Source organism: Prionailurus viverrinus, unplaced genomic scaffold (genome assembly GCF_022837055.1).
Source record: "Prionailurus viverrinus isolate Anna unplaced genomic scaffold, UM_Priviv_1.0 scaffold_76, whole genome shotgun sequence".
Lineage (NCBI taxonomy): Eukaryota > Metazoa > Chordata > Mammalia > Carnivora > Felidae > Prionailurus > Prionailurus viverrinus.
Window position 1 is genome coordinate 430215 of NW_025927638.1, and position 23481 is coordinate 453695.

The following is a 23481-nucleotide window of genomic DNA, read 5'->3' on the forward strand; positions in this document are numbered from 1 at the left end:
CTACTCTTTTCAGCAAAATACGTATTCTTCGGGGAGATGCACAATTTTAACTTACTCTTTGTGGAGTTATTTCAAAACTACAGGGAAAAACCTTTGTAACGTAAATGTTGAGAAATAATGTAAACATCTAATTTTCTACATTTCTAATATGATTTTAGTCTAAATGTAGAACAAAGGATAGAGCCAAAGGAAAATCCTGTATCTCACCAAAATAAAACTTGCCCGGGGCGGGGGCAACCTACAATAGATACTTGGACCCAATAAGATTTCATTTAGGCATGAGTATTATCAGTCATGTTACTATCACAGTAAGAATCTTTATCCTTAACCAAATGTCATATTGCCTCCATTATGGGAAAGATTTTCCCAATATAATTTGACGGTCATTATATATTTTCCAGCCCATTCTTTTATCAGCCTCCATCTCTAGAATACCAAAGTAAAACAAAACAAAACAAAACAAAACAAAACATTCAACATGTCATGTATCTGTAGAGTGGTTTGTTTTTGCTAACTTTCCATGACACACATAAAATGATGATACACAGTCTCCTCTTAAATTTTCAGAGTAAATAAGGGAGAAAACTCTATTCAGAGCAGGAAAGTGAGTTTCACAGGAGGGTACTTTACCTTGGTACCAAATCTAAGTCTTGGCTAGCTGATGTAGACCATGAATCATCAGGACCAGGTGTGTCGCAAATCCTTTAGAGCAAAAATATACAACAAAAACATGTTCATTTATTTAAAAACAAAATTTCAAAAACTAAGTGAAAGTTCAGCTGTTTATTAAATAAAATTTCTTGGTATAATTAAAAGGTGGCCACTGGTTTTTTCATTAATTTTTATTTTAATTCCAGTAATAGTAACATCCAGGGTTATTTTAGTTTATTAATATAGTGATTCACCAAAAACGTACTCACCCCGTGCTCATCATGACAAGGGAACTCCTTCATCCCCATCACCTCTTTCACCACTCCCACCAATCACCTCCTCTCTGGGAACCATCTGTTTGTTCTCTGCAGTTAAGAGCCTATTTCTTGGTTTCTCCCTTTTTTTTTCTCCCTCTGCTCAATTGTTGTTTCTTAAGTGCTACATGAGTAAAATCATATGGTATTTCTCTTTCCCTGAATTTGCTTACCATACTATTCTCGGGCTCCATCCAGGTGATTGCAAATGGCAAGATTTCATTGTTTCATGGTTGAGTAATATTCCAGTGTGTGTGTGTGTGTATGTGGATTACGCATACACACATACATATATACAGGACAACTTCGTTCACTCATTTTTCAATGGACACTTGCGCTGGCTATTGAAAATAATGCTGCAGTAAACACAGGGGTGCGTGTGTCCCACCCATTCGTGTTTTTGTATTCTTTTGGGTAGTATCCAGTAGTGCAATTACTGGATCATAGGAGAGTTCTGTTTTTAATTTTGTGAGGAAACTCCATACTGTTTTCCACAGGGGCCGCACACATTTGCATTTCCACCAACAGTGCAAGAGGTTTCCTTTGTATCCACATCCTCGCAAACCCTTGCTTCTTGTGTCTTGGAGTGTAGCCATTCTGACAGGTGTGACATGGTATCTCGTTGTAGTTTTGGGGAACATCTTTTCATGTGTCTGATGACCATCTGTATGTTGTCTTTCGAAAAATGTCTGGTTATGTCTTCTGCTCATTTTGAACTGGGCTTTTTTGGAGGGGGGATGTTGACTTGTATAAATTTTTTATATATTGTGGATACTAATACTTTGCTGGATTTGCAAAACATTTTCAAATATGTTCTCCTATCCCAGAGCTTGCCTTTTAGTTTTGACGGTTTCCATCACTGTGCAAAAGCTTTGTGGGTTCATGTAGTCCCCATAGTTTATTCTTGCTTTATTTCCCTTGGCTCAGGAGACAGAACTAGTAAAATGTTGCTACAGCCACAGTCAGAGAAATGACGGCCTGTGCTCTCTTCAAGGATTTTTTATGGTTTCAGGTCTCACAGTTAGGTATTTAATTCATTTTGAGTTTATTTCTGTTATGGTAAAGAAATTGGTCCAGGTTCATTCTTTGGCATGTGGCTTGTCCGGTTTCCCAACACCATTTGGTGAAGAGACTGCCTTTTCCTCACTGGATAACCTTTCCTGTTTGTGGAAGATGAACTGACCATACAGTGGTGGATTTAATTCTGGCTTTTTGGTTCTAGTCCACTGAGCTATGAGTCTATTTTGTGCGCCAGTACCCACCATTCTGTTTGGATTACTAGAGCTTTGAAATAAAACTTGAAAGCTGAGATTGTGATACCACCATGTTTCCTCTTTTTAAATATTGCTTTGGCCATTCAAGGCCTTTTGTGGTTCTATACAACGTTTAGGATTGTATGTCTACCTCTCTGGCAAATGTTGTTGGTATGTTGACAGGGCTTGCATTACACCTGTAGATTGCTTTGGGTAGTGTAGACATTTTAAAACTATGTATTTTTCCCATCTATGAGCATTGTATGTCTTTCTCTTTCCGTCACCTGCAATTTCTTTCATAAGTGTTTTACGGTTTTCAGAGTATAGGTCTTTCAACAATTGGACTTTTTAAAGAAATTGTGCTTTATATACACAATGGAGTACTATGTGGAAATGAGAAAGAATGAAATATTGCCCTTTGTAGCAACATAGATGGAACTGGAGAGTGTTATGCTAAGTGAAATAACCATACAGAGAATGACAGATAACATACGGTTTCACTCTTATGTGGATCCTGAGAAACTTAACAGAAACCATGGGGGAGAGGAAGGAAAAAAAAAGAAGAGTGGAAGATAGCCAAATCATAAGAGACTCTTAAAAACTGAGAACAAACCGAGAGTCGATGGGGGTGGGAGGGAAGGGAGGGTGGGTGATGAGTATTGAGAAGTGTACCTTTTGGGATGATCACTGTGTGTTGGATGGAAATCAATATGACAACAAACTTCATATATTGAAAAAAAACTTTAAGTTCTCTATTTTGCCTCTACCTCTCCTAACCTGTGAAATCTCCAGAAAAGACCCAGTCTGAGTTTCCATAACCAAGTGTGACAGGCAGAGAATTCTCTGAAATGTTGAAAATTGTATCTATAAACGTTACCAGAATGACTTATCACCTCACATCTGTCACAATGGCTCAGTTTCAATACACAGGAAACAACAAGGGTTGCTCAGGGTGTGGAAAAAAAAACTGTGTGCGCTGGTCATGGGATGTAAATTGGTATCACCACAATGAAAGCCAGTAAGGAAGGGCCTCAACAAATTAAAAATACAAATACCATAGGATCCAGTAATTCCACTACTGGGTATTTATTTACCCAAGGGAAATGGGAATACTAATTTGAAAAGATATATGCACCCTATATTTATTATAGCATTATTTACAATCGGCAAGATATGGAAGCAACCAAAGTGTCCACCAATACATGAACAGACCACACACACACACACACTTACACACACACACAATGGAATATTATGCCGCTATAAAACAGAATGAGATCGTGCCATCTGAAACATCATGGATATACCTAGACGGTAGGAGGCTAAGTGAAATAAGTCAGACGGAGAAAGACAAATCCTATATGGTTTCATTTCTATGTAGAATCTAAAAAGGGGAACAAATGAACAAACAGAGAAAAAGCAGAAACAGACCCATAAATGCAGAGATTTGACTCTTGCCAGAAGGGAGGGGAGGTGGGGGGATGGACAAAACGGGTGTAGGGGAGAGGGAAGTTCAGGGTTCCAGTTATAGAATGAATAAATCACAAGGCTCAAAGGTACAGCATAGGGAATCTAGTCAGTGGTATTGTAAAAGCACCATACATTAACAGATGGGAGCTACGCTTATGGCGAGCATGATGGAACATCCAGAGTACTTGCATCACATATTACATTGTGTGTCAGGTAGACCTCCATTTAAGTAAATATATCCAAGTAAAATTTCTATGTTATGAATGGCAGTACTAACTAGAGATTAAAAGATTACAAGTTCCCAAGGCAACTTTGTTCCTACACTTGTCTTGCCTTATTTAGGTCCATAATAACTAGCAAGACATTCCAAGCCTTCAGGGGCATTTAGCTACCCAAGGACAGAGACTGCGATCAAAATGGTCCTGGTAGTTGTGCCTCTATTTCTTTATACACTGCCTGAATATTTTCTTCCCTATGAGCTCCCACTCCTACATCACTCTTCCACACGGTTCTGTGGCATTGCCCAAACTTTCGATCTTTAGCCTATGAAGGCACAGACTCCTACAACAAGGATGGGCTCAAATGACCGAGGGTAGGAGCCATGTCCTGCTCCTGGAGAACAAGCTAACTGGCAGTCTCAGTCATCCACACAGTCACCTCAACATAGGCATGTTATCACCGATCCAGATGAAGCTCCCTTACTGATTTGACAAGTCAGTCCTACCCCTGCCCAGCCCTACAAGTACATGGGAAGGGCATCACAGATTTAGGAAAAGAGGTGGAGTGAGGAGACAGCTTGTCTTGGGCCATACAACTCTGTAGTTCAGAATATCCACCCTCCACCTCCAATTCCTTCAGAGGATCTAAGCCATCCTCCCTCAGTTGGGGTGGAAGTAGGGGATATCTTATTTCTATTTGCTGTAAACAGACACTTCCCAGCAGCTCAAATGATTTTTAATCTCTCTCATCAGAAAATCTGAGGTATGCTCGCACCTTCAATGATACCAACACACACAAAAGCAGAAACCTGGTCAGGACACTCTTGAACTCTCTATTTGAATATGCTATTCTAAACAACTCCCCTAATCCTAGGTCCTTCATTCCTGTCATTCACCTTTATCTCACTTGGCATAAACCCCCATATTCTGACATCTTCTTTAAAAATCTTATTCCTATACAACTCAGTGTTGTTCTTATTGAAACCTGATCTCCTCTGCTAATTCGATTCTTACCCTCTGTCATTGTATTCATTATACCCACTTCCCAGCTTTCTATTATTAAAACATTTGCCTGCAAGATGGAACACAAAAAACAAAGAAAGTAAGTAAAGAAAAAAAGAAAAGAACCCAAATTTAAATCTCATTTCTGTCACTTATCATATCCCACTAGGTGACTTCAATCTCTCTTGAGTTTCAAATCTCCATGGGTACAACCATTGGGCAAGGAGGTTAAACATAGGTTGAAGTACCAGAGGGTATTGTGGTGAATTAATCTCTGAGGTTCACTAAATCTTGATATTCTAAGTGCTTTTGATTTGGCCTCTGGAAAAATGGAGAGTCCTTAGCTGGCACAATTGGAAAAATTAATGGAAAAAAAAATACCAAGAAAACCAGAGAAGAAAGTAAAAAGGCAAAAACACAGTATAGAAAAATCATGGGGAAAAAATCTCCAAAAAAAGAAAAAGCTTCCTAGAACTGGTTAAGCATACTAGCCCAAAGGGAATCATATAGCAATATCCTCGAAATAGAGGCTGAATTTAATTAACATAACGTAACAACTAGATATCCTTCTCTTACAGAAAACTCATTTGTCTCAAGAATAGGAGATATTACATCTAAGGATATGCCTGACTTGATCTTGCTTATGTAAAAGCCATGACACCATGGCCGTAGCTGACATCCACCCTAAAATCTCGGGTGGTGAAAACAAGGGATTTGTTACCACTGCACTGATTACTTTTGCTAGCACTACTGGTCAAATATATAAGGCCAAATGCTTGGACTAACCTGGGTTCTTAAGAAAACCCTAAATTAGAGTTCCGACATCATTAGCTTTGACATTCTGAGTTGATCTGCCCTAGGATCTGTATCTTCATCTTAGTGCTGCTGAGGAACCAGAGAATGGATGTGGAAGCTACACAAGCTGACGGGCAAACCCCTCAGTTACTCATTAACTATGGAATCATGGTCGAGTAATCAACCTCCGTGAACGACAGTTGCGATAGTAATAAAAAGTAGGCTACAATAACATAGATACTTTGCAAAGCTATGCAATGACTGTATAACTTAACAGATGTTATGTATAGGATATAGTGTTTAGTCCAGGGTAGAACACTCACCAACTGCTTTTGTTCTCTGTGTTCCCTTAGGAAACACATAATTTTCAGTTCATTCCTTTCCTTTCCTTTCCTTTAATTTTCTGTTTCATTTCATTTCATTCCTTTATACTTTGAGAGTGAGTGCACACAGGAGGGAATGATATCCCAAGTAAGCTGTCAGTGCAAAACCCGACGTGGGTCTTGAACTCACAAACCTGAGTTGAAATCAAGAGTCACACCCTTAACCGGCTGAGCCCCCAGGTGCCCCAACAAATATCATTTTTACAAATCCATAAAAATCCTACCTGGATATAGAGTCTTCCTCAGGATTCTTATCTGCTCCTAAAGAAGAAAGCAAAAGACATGGTAAATCAACAATTGAAAAATAGAGGAAATTACAAGTGTATGGCTTATGATTTGTCAAAAAGTATTGCTTTGGGACCACACCTGGAAACCACACTACACTGAATGGTTATTATACTATTGGGAGGCTTAAAGCACTAAGAAATCTTACTTTCTCCTCTATATTGACCAAAAGCAAGAATAGGTTTTATCGGAATTTGACACCTACAGATGAATGATGTTTACAATGACCATCACTGACTGACTCTATGACACTGGAGGAAACTGGTATCGTTAGGAGAATGATGATCATAAGCTAACAATGTCAAACTGAAACTAGCATGATTTTTCTGGACCTCCACTATGAGAGGAGTTAAAAGAGAGTATGTTTACTTTGCAGTCACACAGCAGAACTTCCCCAGCCCTTCAGTAGAGACTGTTCAGATTTAGGATGAAACACCCCCTCACAAAGTGGGCTCTATAGAGCTAGAGCTCCATAGCTATTGTACTTTGAAGCATGGCCAAACCATAGCAAACAGACTCTCCCTGGCCTTATTTCCAATGGCAAGGTAAGTAAGAAGACATTGGCATTCCAGTTTGATAAAGTTCTAACATCTTGAGACTATCTCCTTCCATTGCTAGAGAGTCTAACTAGACCCACCGCACATCACAGAGGAGGATGATCCTAATGTGAGTGCTGTGTAGTGGTTCACGATGTCATTTTTCTCAACCCTCCCCATTAGGTGACACACATCTAGAGAAATCATGCTTTTTTCATGGAAAGCAGAGGTCATCAGATCCTCTACTGATGGTCAACTAAACAAAACAAAGGGCAAAGAATATCTTGAATGCCTACATTCAATTGCCGGGGAATTTTAATTTTCTAAACATTCAACGATATCCACTGTATGATTCTTACTATATGACACTCTGGAAAGAGCAAGACTATGGAGGTAAGGGTTGGGGTGAATGTAGGGATAAAGGGGCACAGCACAGAGGACTTTTAAGGCAGTGAAACTCTTTCACACGATACCACAAAGGTGGTTTCACATCATTACACATTTGTGAAAACTCATAGAATGTATAACACCAAGGCTGAACACTAATGCAAATTAGAGACTTTGCCTGAAAATGATGACTTAGTGTCCATATAAAATGTATCACAGTTCTCAGGGTGACTGGGTGGCTCATTTGGTTCAGTGTCCAAGTCTGGATGTGAGCTCAGGTCATGATCTCACTGTTCATTGGATCAAGTCCTGCATCAGGCTCTGTGCTGACAGCACAGGATTCTTTCTCCCCTCTCTCTCTGCCCCTTTTCTGCTCACACACATGCATGCTCTCTCGCTCAACATTAAACAAAGGAACTGAAAAAAATATATACTACTAAAATGGACCACTGTCGTGCAAGATGTTGACAACAGGGGAGGCTAGGCATGTACGGGAGCATGGTATGGTATATGGAGACTCTCTGTACTTTCTATTATATTTTGCTGTGAACTTAAAAGTGCTGTGAAAAATAAGGCTTATTAAATGTATAAAACAACAGCAACAACAAAACAGGGTGTCCGTTGAAGCTACTCTTTGCATATATTAACACATGATACAGTCACCTTACAAATTAAGATAGAGATCAAAGTAACACAATATGGAGACTCTCTCCCATATGAAAGTATATGAAAATACATAAAGCAATACACAAAAATACAAAAGTTATTCATATACTTAGGCAAGAAAACAATTGGTGAATATGATCAAATATCTTATAACTATAAACAGGGATTGAGCACTATATGAATCAAACCTGGGTTTTCCATATAATTAAGAGATTTTATTCTAATTTTAAATCCAAAATCATTATGTTGATTGTATCTTAGAATCATAATGAAAACTTAATCACATAAAAAAAGATTATAACGACCTAATATTGCCTTAGTAATTTTTGTACAAATACCTACTTCATATGGATGATGAAACTGAAACCAGTACCATGGTAACCATCATGTTACTTGCTAGTAAAATAAAACTTGAAGACACCACCAAAAATGATGTCAAGGGTATAATTCCTATGAAGAACAGGTTTCATTCAGCAGGCCAAAGATGGCTACCCTCAGAACATCCTACTTGAATGACTGGCCCTTGGTGGTGCCCTGGGATCTTGGATTTAAGGAGGGTTCCCACCATTCCCTAGCTGCTTAAGAGTGGTTCACTCTGCCTAAGTGCTGGTACAATCAATGTGCTTAAGGCCGTACACTTGATTTCCTTCTGAAAACCTGGAATTTTGGGACATGCTAAGGAGAAGATGCCTATGTGATTAGCATTTGATGAGAACTCGGGCACTGAGTATCCATAAGCCTCGTACTGGCAGACAATATTTTACCTGTGCTGTCCTAATCTGATGTTGGAGGAATTAAGCACATCCTGCTAACTCCATAGAGAAAGGATTCCTGGAAGCCTGTGCTTGGTCTCCTCTGGCCTTCACCCCATGCACCTTTTCTCTGTGCTGATTGGCCTTTCTATCCTCTCCCCATACCAAACCACAGGCATGAGTACAACTATATGCTGAGGTCTGGGAGCTCTTCTGGTCAATAATCAAATCTGGGTGTTGTTGGGATGCCTCTAACACAACAGCGTTATATGAATTTTTTATTATTTGGGTTGATGTGTTACACATGGTTACAGTCAGAAGGCTATGTCACAGAATATCTTTCTTGGAAAATCTTTTTCTTGGTATTTGCCTTGAAAATTCCTACATTCCTATATATCCATTTGAAGAAAGGTTTAAAAAGAATAGATGAAATCATGATGTCAGAATGTGTGAAACAAGCAACAATCCTATTTTACTCAGAAGGAAAAAAAAAGAGAATCCTGGTGGTTGCCACTATGTTCTACCATATACAAGTTCCTCTCAAATATGAAAAATTGGTTAATTTTCTCCAACTAACTAGGACTTAGTTCACTTTTCTGGCAGATAGGAATCAAAAGAAGTAACAGGGATAGTTCTAGAAAAAACAGAACTATCAGACCCAGTATAAAAAGATACTACTGATTATAGTTTTTGTTTGTTTGTTTCATTTCCTTAATTTCTTAGAAAACAGAGATAGGCGCAAGGTGGTATCTCAGTGTGGTTTTGATTTGTATGGCCATCTGGATGTCTTCTTTGGAGCAGTGTCTATTCATGTCTTTTGCCCATTATTTCACTGGATTACTTGTGTTCCGGGTGTTGAGTTTGAGAAGTTCTGTGTAGATTTTGGATACTAACCCTTTATCTGATCTGTCATTTGCAAATACCTTCTCCCATTCTGTCGGTTGCCTTTTAGTTTTGGTGATTGTTTCCTTCACTGTGCAGAAGCTTTTTATTTTGATGAGGTCCCCCTAGTTCATTTTTGCCTTTGTTTCCCTTGCCTCCGGAGACGTTTTGAATAAGAAGTTGCTATGGGCAAGATCAAAGAGGGTTTTGCCTGCTTTCTCCTCGAGGATTTTGATGGCTTCCTGTCTTCCATTGAGGTCTTTCATCCATTTTGAGGTTATTGTTTGTGTGATGAACACCTTTTTATGTGAACATGTTTTGATTTCTCTTGGGTATATACCTATAAATACAGTTGCTAGTTCATATGGTAACTCTATTAAATAAACCTTTTTTGTTTGTTTTTGTTTTGTTTTTTCAACCTTTTGAGGAGGGGCAGGCACGTGGGTGGCTCAGCCGGTTGAGTGGCTGGCTCTTGATTTCAGCTCAGGTCATTATCTCAGGGTTGTGGAATCGAGTCCTACATTGGGCTCTGCTCTGAGCATGGAGCCTGCTTGGGATTCTCTCCCTCCCTCTCCTCTGTTCCTCTACCCTACTTGTGCACTCTCTCTCAAATAAGTTTAAAACAATTGTTTTTCTAGTTTAACCTTTTGAGGAACTGCCAGACTGTTGCCAAAGTGGCAGCAACATTACATTTTCATCAGCAGTTTTTGAGAGTTCCCATTTTCCTGATTCTTGCCAATGTTTGTCATTATCTGTTGCTTTTATGGTAGCAATTCTAGTGGCTAAGAAATGGCATCATGTAGTTTTTGGTTTGCATTTTACAACTAATAATGTTGAACGTGTCTCTTTTACTTTTGAGAGAGACAGTGTGAGCAGGGGAGGGGCAGAGAGAGAGGGAGACACAGAATCTGAAACAGGCTCCAGGTTCCCAGCTGTCAGCACAGAGCTCGATGAGGGGCTCGAACTCACGAACCGTGAGATCGTAACCTGAGCCAAAGTCAGAAACTTAACTGACTGAGGCACACACGCACCCCAAACATCTCCCTTTTAACGTGATTATTATCCATTTCTGTATCGTCTTTAAAGAACTAATCCATTCTTTTTCCATTTTTATATTGGATTGTCTTTTCATTATTGGAAGAGTTATTTAAATAGCCTACATACAAATCACTTAGCAGATACAGGATTTTCAGGTATTTTTCTCCTATTTAGTCACTTGCCTATTCACTTTCTTGATGGTGATATTTGAAGCATAGTAGTGTTTAATTTTGATGAAGTAAACTTAATCTGCTTTTGTCTTTTGGTGTCATGTCTAAGAAATCATTGTCAATTCCAGTCACGAACATATACACGTAAGCTTTTTTCTAAGAGTTTTATCGTTTTAGCTCTTAGATATTAAGTTAATTTTGTATATATGCTATGGGGTAGAGGTCTGATTTTATTACTTTGCATGTGGATATCCATTTGTCCCAGTACCTTTTGTTACAAAGACTAGTCTTATTCCATTTAATTGTCTGGCACCCTTGTGGAAAATCAGTTCACTATAATGTGAGAGTTTATGTTTAGATGCTCAATGTTAATACATTGATCTATATGTCTGTCCTTATGCCAGTACCATATCAAATTTTATGAAAACTTTTTCCTAGTTATCTTGCAAATTACCAGTCACTTATGTAATAATAAAAAGTCAATGTAGTAGAACTTAACTTTGTTCCTATAGAGATTTTTGCTTCTTGAAGGACCCTTTCGCCAGCCTATGCCTTGCTGACCCCATGACTCAATGTGAAGTCAGGCTCAAAAAGATAAAATGCTCTTTCTTTAGTGTGTTCAGACATTTATTTATTTATTTATTTATTTATTAGTGCGTGCACAAGCAAGACAAGGGGCTGTGTAGGGAGAGAAAGAGAGAGAGAGAGAGAAGAGAGAGAATTTTTAGCAGGCTTCACACAGTGTGGAGGCTGACAGGGGTCTTGATCCCATGACCCTGGGATCATGACCTGAGAGGTTGAGGCTCAACTGACTGAGCCACCCAGGTTACCCGCCTGTGCAAACTTTTGGTGTCTCAGTCAGTGCTGCCCACTTTCATTTCCATCAAATCTTGGCCATAGGATCTCTTGACTCAGTCTACCATTTACTTCAGTATGTTTTATTATCTCTTTATAATGCATAGACTCATCCATAGTTTTCACCATCTAGGAAGGAAAAGATTAACTCTGGGCTATTCCTCTTTCCTCTTAAACAACCTTGCTAACCCATCATCTTGCAATTCACAATGAGATCCTCTTCTGTCTTGGTTCTTGTGTGTAACACTAGTGTTAATCCTGTTCTTGGCACAGATCCTACATTCTTGGAAAACACAGTAGCCTGTTTCCCGTTCTTTCACTTAAATAGATATGCATAGCTATATTTTATAGCTCAGCGTATAATTAATGGAATAAACATTACATCATTCAAACAATACAGCTGTATAAATTGCGGTAGTATTAAGTTGATTTATCAGAGACAAATACTAGATTGGTAATTTGAATGACAACAAACTTTTGAAGCCAACTTGTATGATATGGAGAAGCATTGTGGGACAACACAAAGATGAAATGGTCTTACCTCCCCACACAAAGAAGGTTGGAATAAGGTAAAGGAGAATGTGCAGTTAATTTAAGTAGTGCTAAAGGACAATACATTTGTTTTGCTACTTAAAAGATGAAAAATGATTCCATGACATTCTCTTTATTTCCTCACTGAGGAAAGGAGAATGAAGATTGAGTATTCAATGGATTAAAAAATACTCAAAGCTGCCTATTTCCTTTCATTGAAATCAGACCAAAGGCCCAATTTTGGTTATCAAATTGACTCTTTCTAGTTTTTCAACTATTGTGCTTCAAATCGTATGTCTCTGTGCTTCTACCTTAACTTGAGGGGACATTCTAAAGAGGCATTCCTGCCTACTTGTAAGAATTGTTGGAAGTGAAGGGAATCTTAGAAAAAGATCTTAGAGACAGGAAGATGGCAGAGGAGTAGGAGGACTCTAGGCTTGCCTCATCCCACGAATACAACTAGATAACAATCAGCTCACCCTAAATACCCCAGAAATCGACCTGAAGACTGACAGAATAAACTCCGCAACAAAAGGGAGAGAAGAGGCCACATCAAAGAAGGTCCTTGATGCAGAAATGTCATCTAGAAGACAAACAGATTCTGGCTTCTGCAGAGGGGAGGGAGTCGAGGATTTGGGTAAGGGTGAGAGAGAGGAATGCACAAGGGAATGCACAAACAGAACATTTCCCCATACCCACTGGCTTGGAAAACGAGGGGCTGCATTTCGTGAGTTCTTGCAACCAGTAGTGCATAAAGTCTGGAGTTTTCAAGGGCATCCGATTTAGCTGGTTTAGAGCCCTGAGGTATTGCACTGCTCTTGGACAGAGGGCAGGCAAACAACGTGGGAGCATATAGCATGGGTACAGTGGTATGAAGAGTGCCTGGGGCACACAGTGGGGAGATAATTTGCTCTTCTCAGAGCACGTTCTTCAGAAGCAAAGTTCAGAGAGACCTGTCTGTAGGAACAAAGCTGCTGGCTGGCACCATCTCCTTCTCCTGCCCCTCACCACAAACATAAAGCCACCTGCAGGAAGCAGTGCATTGCTAACACTGGCTACTTAACTTGCTTACACCAAACACCACCCCCTTGCACACTGGTGGAACTACCTTTCTCAATCACTCTTGCTTGAGTTCCAGCACAGCAGACCCCTCCCCCAGAAGACCAGGACAAATGCCTGCCCACTCCACATCTCCCAACCAGAGAGTTTCCCTTGGTCTCAGTTCCAGTAGAGGTGGTGACAGGTCTTATATCATAAGCAGACCAGAGCACATCTAGTTAAACTCGCTACGTTCAGGCCAGGGACCAAACACTCACCAGACCAGGCAAGGAGAGCCTCTGCAGACGACTGGCCTGAAGGATAGCATAGCCAGAACACAACAGCAGAACACATGCAGCACACACTGGTGACACTCCCTGAATTGCTAGACCCTGGGCATTACACGACGTCTTTTTCCTAAGTCCATTACTTTCGGGAGCAGGTGACATAACTGGCTTCTCTAACACACAGAAGCTGGCAGATACGTAGAAAAAATGAAAAGACAGAAGCATTTATCCCAAATGAAAGGACAGGATAAGGCCATGGCCAGAGACCTAAATGGGACAGATATAAATAACATGCTTAATGGAGAATTTAAAACCATGATCATAAGGATATTCACTGGACTTGAGAAAAGAATGGAAGACATCCGAGAGACCCTTACCACAGACATAAAAGAGCTGAAGAATCAGAGATGAAGAGTGCAGTAAAAATGAACAGCAAGCTGGAAGAAGCAGAGGAACAAATTAATGAGCTAGAAGACAAGGTAATGGAAAACAGTGAAGCTGAAGAAGACAAAGAAGAATTATCCAATGCAAGAATAGACTTAAGGCACTCGGTGACTCCATCAAATGTAAAAACATTCATATGATAGGAGTTCCAGAAGAAGCAGACAGAAGGGGACAGATAATTGATTTGAAGACACAATAACTGAAAAATTCCGTAATGTGGAGAAGAAAACAGACATCCAGATCCAGGAGGCACAGAGAATTTCCATTAAAATCAACATCCAAGACATGTTGTAATTAAATTTGCAACATATACTGCTAACGTATTTTTTTTTTAGTGTTTTGGTTTTTGCTTTTGTTTGTTTGTTTTTTTTTTATTTCCGTGACAAAACTCAGACACAACTGGGGAGGGGCAGAGAGAGAGAGAGAAAGAGAGAGAATCCCAAGCACTCTCTGTGCTGTCGCTGCAGAGCCCACTGGAGGGCTTAAACCTACGAACTGCGAGGTCACGACTTGAGCTAAAATTAAGTCATGCTTCACCGACTAAGCCACACAGGCGCCCCACTGCTACAAATCTTAAAAGCAGCAAAACAAGTCATTCACTTCCAATGGAAAACCTACAAAGCTAGCAGGAGATTTTTCAACAGAAACTTTGCAAGACAGAAGGAAATGGCATGATATATTCAAAGTGCTGAATGAGAAAAATCTGCAGCCAAATATACTCTATCCAGTAAGGCTATCATTCATAATAGAAGGAGAGATAAAGAATTTCTCAGACAAACAAAAATGGAAGGAGTTTGTGACCACTAAATCAGCCTGTAAGAAATATTATCGGCAACTCTGAGTGGAAAGGAGAGATCAAAAGTGACAGTATAAAGGCAGGAAATGTAAAAGCAGTAAAAATGTATATTTCTGCAAAAAAATCGTCAAGGAATGCCCCAAAAAAAGATATACAATATAATAGCTTATCAAAACATGGGGAGGAGAAAAAAAATGAGCTCTAACTTAAGTGACCATCAACTTAATATAGACTGCTACACGCAGAAGAGGTGATATACAAATTAATGCTTATCATATACCAAAACCCACTAATAACCATGCAAAGAATAAAGAGAAAGAAATCCAAATATATCATGAAAGCAAATTAGAAAGACATCAAAGCGAGAAAAAGAATAAAGGATTTGAGAAAATCTCCAGAAACAACCACAAAACAAGTAGTAAAATGACAATAAATACATACCTGTCAATAATTACTTTGGGTATAAGTGGAATAAACACTCCAACCAAAAGACCTAGGGTGACAGGATGGATTAAAAAACAAGACCCATCTGTATGCTGCCTGTAAAAGCCTCATTTTAGACATAAAGACACCTGCAGATTGAAAGTGAGGGGATGCTTGCACTGTTGGTGGTAATGCAAACTGGTGCAGCCCCTCTGGAAAACAGTGCGTATGTTCCTCAAAACAATTGAAAATCAAACTACCCTACGACCCCTCAATAGCACTACTGGGAATTTATGCAAAGGATACAGGAGTGCTGATTCATAGGGGCACATGTACTCCAGTGTCTATAGCAGTGCTTTCAACAATAGCCAAATTCTGGAAAAAGCCTAAATGCCCATAAACTGATAAATGGATAAAGAGATGTGGTTTATATATACACTGGAATACTACCTGGCAAGGAGAAAGAGTGAAATCATGCTATCTCTTGCAATGTGGATGGAACTGGAAGGTATTATGCTACATGAAATAAGTCACAGAAAGACAGATATCATATGTTTTTGCTCCTATGTGGAACTTGAGAAACTTAACAGAAGACCGTGGGGGAAGGGAAGGGGAAAAATAGTTACAAACAGAGAAGGCGAGGGGCAAACCATAGGAGATTCTTGAATGCAGAGAACAAATAGAGGGTTGATGGGGGGCGGTGAGTGAGAAGGGAAAGTGGGTGGTGGGCATTGAGGAGGGCACTTGTTGGGAAGAGCCCTGGGTGTTGTCTACAATTGATGAACCACTGGAATCTACTCCCGAAACCAAGAGCACACTATACACACTGTATGTTAGCCAAGTTGACAATGAATTCTATGAAAAAAAATGAAAAGCGAGGGGATGGAGAAAAATTTATCACGTTAAAAGAAAAAATAGCGATACTTTTGTTAGACAAAACAGTCCTTAAAACAAAGACTGTGGGGCACCTAGGTGCCTCAGTCATTTGCGCAACCGACTAGGTCTTGGCTCAGGTCATGATCTTATGGCTGGTGGCTTTGAGCCCCATGTTGGGCTCCAGGATGACAGCATGGAGGCTGCTTGAAATTTTCTCTCCCCCTTTCTATATCCCTCCCCAACTCTGTCTCTCTCAAAATAAATAAACAACCAAAAACAAAGACTGTAGCAAGAGCCAAAGAATGCTACTATATCATAATAAAGGGTAAAATCCAATAGGAAGATCTAACAATTGTAAATATTTATACACCCACCACGAGAGCACTCAAGTACATAAAACATTAACCAAATAAAGGAACTAATTGATAATAAGACAGTAATAGGGTACTTTAACACCCATTTTACATCAATAGATCTTAACAAAAAATCACCAAAAAATACATCTTAACAGAAAATCACCAAAGAAGCAGGGGCTTTGAGCCATACAGAGAAAGACAGATATCATATGTGTTCACTCTTATGTGGATCCTGAGAAACTTAACAGGAATCCATGGGAGAGGGGAAGGAAAAAAAAGAGGTTAGAGTGGGAGAGAGCCAAAGCATAAGACACTCTTAAAAACTGAGAACAAACTGAGGGCTGATGGGGGGTGGGAGGGAGTGGAGGATGGGTGATGGTTATTGAGGAGGGCACCTGTTGGGATGAGCACTGGGTGTTGTATGGAAACAAATATGACAATAAATTTCATATATTTTTTAAAAAAAGAAAAAGAAACAATGGATTTGCATGACAGAGCGGACCAGATTGGACTTAAGAGATTTTTTTCAGAAGGTTCCATCTTAAAACAGAATACACGTTGTTTTCAAGTGTACATGGAATATTCTCAAGAATGAATCACAAACAAAAAATAGGCCTTAATTATTAAAAACAATACATGCAGGTTAAATAACGTGCTACTGCACTGGAACGGCTTAAGCAAGAGATACAAGAAGAAACTTAAAAACGTGTATACAAATGGAAATGAAAAAATAATGGTCTGAAACCTTTGAGATGATGTAAAAGTGGTCCTAAGAGGGAAGTACATAGCAATATAAGCCTACTTCAAGGAGCAAGAAAAATTTCAAACAACCTAACCTTACACCTAAAGGAGCTAGAAAAAGAACAACAAATGAAGCCTGAAGCCAGCAGAAGAAAGCAAATAATAATGATCAGAGCAGGGGGCCCTTGGGTGGGTTAACTGGTTGTGTCTGACTCTCGATTTTGGCTCAGGTCATGTCAGAGTTTTGAGATTGAGCCCCATGTTAGGCTCTCTGATGGCAGCATGGAGCCTGTCTGGGATTCTATCTCTCTCTCTCTCTCTCTCTGCCCATCCCTCACTCATGTGTGGTCTCTCTCAAAATAAAATTAAAAAAAAAGAGATTAAAGCAGAAATGAATGATAGACAAAAAACAGATAATACTGGAACAGATCAATGAAACCTAGAGCTGGTTATTTGTAAAAATTAATAAAACTGATAAGGTGTTAGCCAGAATAATCAACGAGAAAATAGAAAAGACCAAAATAAATAAAACCACAAATGTGAGAGTAGAAATAAGAACTAACACCACAGAAATACAAACATTTATGAGAGAATATTGTGAAAAAATGTATGCCAACAAGTTGGACAACTGAGAAGAAATGAATAAGTTCCTAGAAATATATAACTTACCAAACTAAAACAAGAAGAAAGAGAAAACTTGAAAAAAATCAATAACCAGCAAGGAAACCAAATCAGGAATCAAAAACTCTCAACAAACACAAGTCTAGGACTGGATGACTTCAGATGTAAATTTTAACAAGGAAAGAACAGGTAATACAAAAAAAAAGAAAAGAAAAGAAAAAAGAAAGTTTAACCTATCCTTTTCAAATTGTTCCAGAAAAACATGAAAGAAAGGGAAACTTCCCAATTCATTCTATGCCAGCTTTACCCTGATACCAAAACCAGATAAAGATTCCACAAAGAGAATTACAGGCCAGCATCTCTGATGAACATGCAAAAATCTTCAACAAAATAAGCAAACTGATTCCAACAATACATTAAAAAATCATTCACGGGGGGGGCAAGGGCAGCTGGGTGGCTTAGTCAGGTAAGCATCCAACTTCAGCTCAGGTTACAATCTCATGGTCCGTCGGTTTGAGCCCAGTGTCAGGCTCTGTTGACAGCTTGGACCCTGGAGCCTATTTCAGATTCTGTGTTTCCCTCTCTCTCTGTCCCTCCCCTGCTTGTGCTCTTTCTCAAAAACAAATCCACATTAAAAAAATCATTCACTATAACCAAATGGGATTTATCCCTGGTTTGCAGGGGTGGTTCAATATTTGCAAATCAATGAATGTGATACCTCGTATTAATTTTCAAAAAAGCATAAAGTCATATCATTGCAATAGATCCAGAAAAAGAATTTGACAAACTATAACATCCATTCATGATATAAACTTCAACAAAGTAGGCTTAGAGGAACCATACCTCAACATAATAAAGGCCATATATGGAAAATGAGCAGTTAATATGATCCTAGCTGGGGAAAAACTGAGAGAAAAACTTCTTAGATCTTGCTTCTAGTTATCTGCTTCTTCTCATTAGCACCATTGGTTGTTAATAAATTAATCTTAACATTTATTACATCCTACATTAATGGAGAACAATTTCTCCTATACAGGTTTATGTGTCTTCTCTTTTTCATCCACGTTTCAATTTATCATTTTTGTTTTTTCCTTAACAAACTCCCCAAAGGTTAGATTTCTTTTGTTCACAAATCTGTTAGGAAAAGTGTGACCAGGACAGCTAGTCTCTGCCCCGCTCAGCTTCAGGTGGGGCAACTGAAAGGTTTGGGGCTGGATCCACTTGAAGATTTGTTCACTAATGTCTGGTGGTTGATGCTGGCTGTTTCCTGGGACTTCAGTTCAGGAGGCAGAAGAAACACTTAAACTGACACACCTAGACTCTCTTTGTGGCCTAGGCTTCCTCACTAGATGGGGAGCTAGATTCCAAGTAAGCAGCCTGAGATACAGAACAAGGCAGAATCGCGTTTTGTCACCTAGACTTGGAATACACACAGGATCATAGTCACATATTCTGTTCATTAGGAGCAAGTCACTAAGGTTGTTCCATGGTCTTTTTTTTAGTGGAATTAATATTTAAAACCTATGGACACCTTTAAAAAGCAGTATAATTTATCCACTGGCCACAAATGTTTGTGTTCCTCCCACCTGAAAAATACATTCACTCCCCTCCCCCTCCAATACCTCCTGCAAGTCTCAGTTATCATGGCATCAGGTTCAGGGCTTGAGTCCAAGATCTTACCATCTTAATCAGGTGCAGTGGGGATAAGCTGCCTGGGTTATGGTATCTCAAGTATAGCCCCTTGAGTGGAAGTGTTCTCAATATGAGGACTTGAGAACGAAAGAGACATTTACCACTCACAAATGCAACATTCTAGTCAACTGCTGAAGACTCACCCATTCAGAAAAAGAAGATGGGAAGCACCTTAGTCCATAAGAGTTTTGAAATATAGCCCAATGCATGCTGTCAGTTCTTAAGTTAGGACTTAGTCCTAACCACGGGAATACTTTCTCCATGTCTCTTCCCTTTCTTTACTCTTTGAGCTCTTGGTTCCTTCCTTTTCATAAGGAATGACCTGTATTTGCAGCTGTTTTTTCATCCTGCTTCCTCCCTGTCGGACTTGTAAGACCCAAAGGCCTCTTTTCATTTTGCACTATTTGGTCTCTTTTAGTCCAAGGTAGCAAATAGTATGTTTGCTACTATAAATCTCTTACCTTTTTTAGTTTTCTGTGAATATTACTGGATTTCATGCCGTGTTTTAGCAAAGCGACCCTCCCAAGTCCTTTTGAGATAAGCTTTTCGCTTCAGGTTTCCTGTGAAGCTCTTATAGGACAATGCCTTTAAAATTCGTCTACTCTTGGGGCTCCTGCCTGGCTCAGTTGGTAGAGCATGTGACACTTGATCTCTGGGTGCTGAGTTTAAGCCTCATGTCGGGTGTGGAACCTACTTTAAAAAAATCTTATACTCTTTTTTTCTGTTTTTTTTTTTAACGTTTATTTATTTTTGAGACAGAGAGAGACAGAGCATGAACAGGTGAAGGACAGAGAGAGAGAGAGGGAGACACAGAATCCGAAATGGGCTCCAAGCTCTGAGATGTCAGCACAGAGCCCGACGCGGGGCTCGAACCCACGGACCGTGAGATCACGACCTGAGCTGAAGTCGGACGCTTAACTGACTGAGCCACCCAGGCACAGCAAAAATTTATACTCTTAAGATCCTTAAAGAAATTGGAGGCATACCTTAAATCTTTCTGTTTTCTTGGTAGCACCCTGGAGTTTCTCTTAACCCAAAAGCCATTTCTTTATTTTAGCATTATTTGACAGTTTAACATGTAGAGAGGCTGTAAATGAGAAACAGATACTTGAACCCAATAAGTCCTGGTTCCTTTCAGTTGCATAGTCTTTCTTTAGTTTCTCTTTCCTATCCGTTTTACTTTCAGGTATTTTGTAGCATGACTTCCCTTTCCTCCAGTGTCATTGTCTTCACTTGCATAGAAACCCTTGCTGTCAGCCACTTCACAGGCCATCAGGTTTCCACTAAGAGTCTTGTGGAGGCCCTTTTTGGGTCTCATTCTTACGCTTTTCTACATCTTTCCAGGTTTCACCTACCTCCTGGTTCAAAGGAAGTTTAGTTTTAGGGTTTTTTGAATAGCAGCACACCATTTTTAGTATCAGTATCTGTGGTAGTAATTTACTGCTGCATAATAAGCCACCTCAAAACCTAGTAGTTAAGAACAGCATTTGTCTTGTTCACCAATTTTAGTTTAGGCACAGCAGAGTAGGGCAACTCATTTCTTTTTCATTTGGCATCAGCTGGCATAACTGGAAGCTGGAGACTAGAATCATCTAAAGGCTTGTTCATGCACGTGTTTGGCTGTTGAGGCTGGCCTTTGGCTAGGACGTTGGCTAGTCTCAGCTGGAGTATCTACATGAAGACTCACTAGGTAGCCTGGGATTCCTCACCACGTGGTGGCTGCGTTCTAAGGGTGAGCTTCCCTAGAGAAAGAAAGTCAGATGGGAGCTGTATCACATTTTCTAAGCTGGCCTTAAAAATCACAGCAGTTCTGCATATTCTGTTCACTAGAAACCAGTTACTGAAGCCAGCATATATTTAAGGGGAGGGATTTTCACAGAAGTTTCAAAGAATTTATAAAACCAACACATCCACTCACCTTGTCTTACCAATCATATAGAATGGATGGAAGTCGTTCCCAAATCAGCATCACTGAAACTCCAGCCAGTTTTGTTGTTGTTTTTGTTTAATATGATCTCTTATTTTCTAGAAAGTAACAACGGATTACAAGATAACAGTATTGAATTATTTTTTTTTTAGCCTCAAAAAAGTATGTGGATCATCCAATTAAAGTTTTATACTGGGAGATGTGATTTCTTAACACATCATGGAGAATTATTTCTCCTGGGAATGCACTTCAAATTAGCATAAAACATTTGCAGTTCAGAAACAGGCCATGGCATTAGAATCATTACTTATAGATTCATGAATTAGAGTCTTATTTCCAGAGTCTTATGTTGGGACATATTTTTTGACTTGGGCATACATAAGTCAATATGATATTGCTAAAACTTCTTTAAAAGTTATGGAGTGTTAAGATGGGGGAAGGGCTAAGAGACTTTCTCCTAAGATGGGACTTATTTTATGAAAGAAAGATATGAAAAAATCATAGAAAAAATAAAAGTATAGAATCAAGTGCAAATGTTGTGTACTAAAGAGATGATAGCAGAGATCTATTTCAGTAACACCTGATGACTATAACTTGGCTCTTGATTTTCTGAGTTGTTTAAGGTTCCACATTCTAAGACAGGTAACATTTTATTGCAAATCAGTTTATTTAAAAATTTGAGTGCCTGGCTGGCTCAGTTACTCTTGATCTTGAGATTGTGAGTTCAAGCCTCACACTGGGTGTAGAGATTACTTAAAATCTGAAAAAAAAAAAAAGAATTTCATAGTAATTTTGAGTTAGACTCTTTTCACTCCCTTCCAAACTATAGTGTTTTATTCATGCAGGCTGATGTCCTTACAACAGAACTGGAAACTACATCTTCAAAATGTCTACACCTGGATGCAAAAAATCAAGTTCTTCAAGAGTTATTATCAATGAAAGCTTTCGAAGAAGAACGTGAAAAACTAGAGAGCAACAACAAGTTACAGCAAGAAGTTGTAAAATTGAAACAATTTATGGAAATGAATATGGTAGAACACAGTCACATGGAACAGTATAAACGGGAGATTCAAGAAAGAGCACGACTGGACATAGTAGAAAAGTTACATGAAGTCAACCTGTTTTAACAGGTTAATTGATCTGTAATGTGCTTTAATTCATTTTACTGCAAATTACATTTTGGATAGATGTATTGTAGGGGTTTCCTCTACTTGCTTTATGGTAATTTGTAGATTTCTGGAGGCATTTGTTCCTCCCTTTAAAGATTTCAGTTTTCATCATTATTCCTACCAAATCGAGAAGATAAGAAAAAATGATTTAAACAACTCGTCTCACTATGAAGAGGAAAAGAAAAATTATGATTTAAAAATTGCACTGTACGTGGATTATTCTTAAGTTTATTGTTAACTTTTAAAATTTTCTCATTGATTCTATTATTTGAATTATCAGATTGCGTGAATACTAATAGAAGAATGATTGAACTTTAATTTTATAAATCATATTTAATTCAGTTTACATTGATGACAAATATTTTACACTTGAGCTTTTTTTTCATTTAAAATTTCTCTCTGAAACATTGACTAAGAACTAAAGGAAACAGGTATAATTAATTATTCAGATTATACCTATTTTGAAACTTTCCTGTTAATTTTCATTAGGCACAAGCAGCAGCTCAAGAAAACTTGGGCCAGTTAAGAGAAAATGCTCATGCTTTAACGAGAAGTCAAATGGAGCTTAGAATTAAAGATCTGGAATCTCAGGTCTCTACAATGAAGACTTCTCAAGAATATTCTACTAAAACAGAGTTGGAAACCTACAGGCAACCCTACCTAGAATAATTAAAAGTTAGAAAGTCCTTGAGAAATAAGCTGAACAAGTAAGTCAAAACAATCATAGACAAGAAATTTAGCTCATTAATTTGCCTCTAAAGCATAATTTCTGTGGAGCCAAGATCATGAGATGAGTAGGAAGTGAAAGCCAACTAGATCGTGTCATTTTGGAAAATGAGGTTTCTAAATGAACTTACCTTTGAAATGTTAGTCCAGGACAGTTTGCATCCCTCCTCTTTTTTTTGGGTTTACAGGATCTCTTC

At 38.8% G+C, this 23481-nt stretch overlaps 1 long non-coding RNA gene across 1 annotated transcript; it reads right to left on the minus strand.

Moving 5' to 3' along the window:
* Nucleotides 1-639: 639 nt before the first annotated feature.
* On the minus strand, nucleotides 640-21420 carry LOC125159879 (uncharacterized). Its single transcript, XR_007149963.1, has 3 exons — nucleotides 21381-21420; nucleotides 6311-6347; nucleotides 640-702 (listed from the first exon to the last, which is right to left on the minus strand). It is a non-coding gene; the product is annotated as an uncharacterized LOC125159879 (long non-coding RNA).
* Nucleotides 21421-23481: the final 2061 nt, after the last annotated feature.